Raw genomic sequence first — 4160 nt, forward strand, 5'->3', positions numbered from 1 at the left:
TTCCACAGCCCCCAGCCCCACCAGCACGTCTCCCTAAGGAAATGGCACCCATGTCCACCGTGCTGCCCGAGGCAGAAGCCTGGCAGTTATTCTCCGACCTCCGTCTTCCCTCTTCCCCGTTCCCCTCCCATCCTCCATTGTGTTTCCGTCTCTGGATAATCCCACTACTAACTTAGTGTTAGTAGTGTGAGTTGCTCAGTCATGTCAGATTCTCTGTGACCCCAAGGACTGTAGCCCGTCAGGCTCCTCTGCCCATGGGATTTTCCAGGCAAGAATATTGGGTTGGGTTGCCAGTTTCTTCTCCAGAGGATTTTCCCAACCCGGGGATCAAACCCGGGTCTCCTGCATCGCAGGCAGATTCTTTACCATCTGGGCTACAGGGAATAATTCTTGAATTTCTTCCCTTCCCATTCTCCTTTCTGCCACCAGCTTGGTCAGCCCATACCATTTGCTCCAGGATGACATACATCAACCTCAGTGGTTTTCGTGCCTCCACGATTCTATCCTCCACTGCTCCTTTGGAAAATCTCAGTACGTGCACACCTTATTACGTCATTTTCCCACCCATGGCTCTCCAAAGCCCTTATGATAAAGCTCCATATCCTCCATGTGGATGCCGGCTCGTACTGTTACCCCATTCTCTCCTCTCTGCATTGGGCCAGCGCCTCCTTCACCTCTGCCTGGCATACCCTCTCCTTCCACCCACTCCTCTACCTTCACCCCTTTCTTTTGTGAAAGTCTTGATCTTCAGTTTTCGTCTAGCATGCCGGACACGTGAACTCCTCCTCTAAGGAGCAGCCGATGCTCTTGGGTTAGCAGCCTCGCGAGTTAGCAACTTTGAACTGGACCTACTAGCTGGTCACTGTCGCCCTACAGGGCCACTCCCATCCCCAAGGAGCCAGGTGTGTTCAAAGGGAGCAGCTGAGCCTTTGCCCCACGAATTGGCTAACCTGGGAGAGCAGGCAAGGGGCTGCGCTTCAGCTGTGGCTGCTCAGAGCCTGTCTTTCCACTGTTGGATGTTTTCCTAAGAGAACTTGAATTAATAGCTCAGTAATGAATAATGAGGGGCTGGCACACACTCCTGTTTTCTTAACAGAATTATGGCTGCCAGATTCACTGTGTTTGCTACAATATTGCAAGGCTCTGGAATCTCCTGGGAGACTCCCAGTAGATACAACATCTGTGGCATGGAGATGGTTTCCAAAAGATTGCACTGAAAAATCATCCAAAGAGGTACAGCTATGTTGGTTTTGACCAAAGAGTTTTAACTGGCACCCATGGCTGGGCTTCAAGGAGTCTAGGAATCCCCTAAGATTATAGGCGTAGTTTGAATGTCTGTGTGTACATTTGCTTGGGGAGAGGGTCCATGCTGGGGACCAAGATGCCAGTTTTCTCTTTGGATGATTAGACTTATTTCATTTATTCATTAAAATGAACACTTGTTGTAATTTGCCAGACACTATCCTAAGCACAACTTCCCCAGTGGCTCAGCGGTAAAGAATCTGCCTGTGATGCAGGAGATGTGGGTTGAATCCCTGGATTGAGACAACCCCTTGGTGGAGGGCACAGCAACCCACTCCAGTATTCTTGCCTGAAGAATCCCATGGACAGAGGAGCCTGGCGGGCTACAGTCCATAGGGTTACAAAAAGTAGGACACGACAGAAGTGACTGAGTATGCACGCATCCTAAGCACTGGGGGCATATATCAGTAAAACACACACACAGAAAAGTATCTGCACTTACAGCCCTTATATTCTAGTGGGAGAAGGCAGATAATTAAAAAGTTAATTACATTCTATATTAGAGGGTGCCAAGCATCACAGAGAAAAAGTAAGCAAGGTTGTTTTGAGATAGATGAAGTTTTGAATACAGTGGTCCAAGAAGGCATTATTGAAAAGATAACATTAAGTAAAGACTTGAGACCTCTGAGAGAGCAAGCTACATGGATAACAGCATGGGTAAAGGGAAGAAGAGCGTGCCAAGCAGAGGGATCAGCAGTGAACACCTGGGGGATATCCCAATCTCTTCAAAGTTACTTTTACTTGACATTAAGGCAGACAGCAGAGTCTGAGAAAATATCACCACCTCCTGGCAGAGTGGAACCACTGAGCATCTCCGGTCAAACCATTTTCTGTTGGATGGACCAGGCTAGTCTGTCTAACCAGAGCGGCAGAGAATATCACTCTGGACCAGGGAGCAACATTCATTATCAGTCAAACCTGTTAGTTTTAACACGAGTTAGAAAAACTAACTAAACTGTTAGTTTTCACGAGGTGAAAGCACATATAACTTTTGGCTCAAATTTCCAATCGTCATTTTGGTCACTGGCCATTTTCAGGAGATCAACAGCCTCTCAGTAGAAAAGCTTACTAACTATAAGGGAAAAAGAGAGTATATTAAGATTCAAGGGGGAGAAAATTTTAACTTTGATTGCCTGTTTTCAGCTAACTTCTCTTTGTTCCAACAAATAGACTCATTTGACAACATTTTGTAGATTCGTAATCCATTATGAAGATTTTGGCTTTACTCCTAGTGAGATGGAAACTTATTAAAGACATGATCTTACATTAAAATTATGGTAAAATATATATAAAATTTATCATCTTAACCATTTTTAAATGTTACAGTTTAGTGGCGTTAGGTACATTCACATTATTATGTAACCATCACAACTATCCATTTCCAAAATTTTTTCACCACCCAGTAGTGTAACTCTGCTAAGTCGCTTCAGTCGTGTCCGACTCTGTGCGACCCCATAGACGGCAGCCCACCAGGCTCCCCTGTCCTTGGGATTCTCCAGGCAAGAACACTGGAGTGGGTTGCCATTTCCTTCTCCAATGCATGAAAGTGAGAAGTGAATGTGAAGTCGCTCAGTCGTGTCTGACTCCTAGCGACCCCATGGACTGCAGCCTACCAGGCTCCTCCGTCCATGGGATTTCCAGGCTAGAGTACTGGAGTGGGGTGCCATTGCCTTCTCCCAGTGTAACTCAGTACCCATTAAACAATAACTCATTTCCCCCTTCTCCCAGCCCCTGGGTAACCACCGCTCTACTTTCTGTTTCTGGTGAATTTGACTGTTCTAGGCACCTCATGCAAGTGGACTCATACAATATTTGTCCTTCTGTGGCTTCTTTCAGTTAGCATATGGCTTTGGGGTTCATCTATGTTGTAGCATGTATCAGAATTTCATTTCTTCTTAAGGCTGAATATCCTGTTGTGTGTATATACCACACTTTGTTCCTTCATCCGATGATGGCCATCTGGGTTATTTCCGCCTTTGGCTCTTGGGAATAATGCTGGTATGAATGTGGGTGCACACATACCTGTTTGAGTCCCTGCTTTCAGATCTTCTGAAGTGGAATCCCTGGATCACATGATAACTCTGTGTTTAATTTTTTGAGGAGCCATCCTACTGTTTTCCACAACAGTTGCACCATTTACACTCCCACCAACAGTGCACCAGTGTCGCCACATTCTCACCATCACTTGTTTTCTGGGTTTTGTTTTGTTTTGTTTTTGTTTTACAGCAGCCGTCCTGGGTCTGAAGTGGTCTCGCTGTGGTTTTTTATTTGCATTTCCCTAATGATTAGAGATGCTGATCATCTTTTCAGAGGCCTTACGTACATTTTTAAAGTATCAAGTTGGCCAAATAGTTCATTCAGGTTTTTCCATAACATCTTATGGAAGAACCCAAAGGAACTCTTTGGCCAGCTGAATATCACTCTGGCTGCTGTGTTGAAATTCTCAACTGTGAGGTGAGATGAAGGCCAATTAGAGGGGCTTCCCAGGTGATTCCAGGTAAACAACCCGCCTGCCAATGCAGGAGATGAAAGAGACACAGGTTCAATCCCTGGGTCTGGAAGATCCCCTGGAGAAGGGAATGACAACCCACTCCAATATTCTACCCCGATGGACAGAGGAGCCTGGCGGGGTACAGTCTATACGGTTGCAGAGTCAGACACGACTGAAGCGACTTAGCATGCATACGCACAGTAGTCTGGGTATATGGTGTTGGTGGCTTGGAACAAGATGATAGCAGTGGAACTTGGGAAGGAAGAGGGATAAGATAAGGTAAGGAGGTATGGCCCATCCAGGTAAGGAGCATGGCCCAAGTGGCAACTGGAGAAGGGGGAGGGCAGTCTCTGGAACCCAGGATGTC

The sequence above is a fragment of the Bison bison genome, unplaced genomic scaffold (genome assembly GCF_000754665.1).
Source record: "Bison bison bison isolate TAMUID 2011002044 unplaced genomic scaffold, Bison_UMD1.0 scf7180017864183, whole genome shotgun sequence".
In the NCBI taxonomy this organism is placed as follows: domain Eukaryota; kingdom Metazoa; phylum Chordata; class Mammalia; order Artiodactyla; family Bovidae; genus Bison; species Bison bison.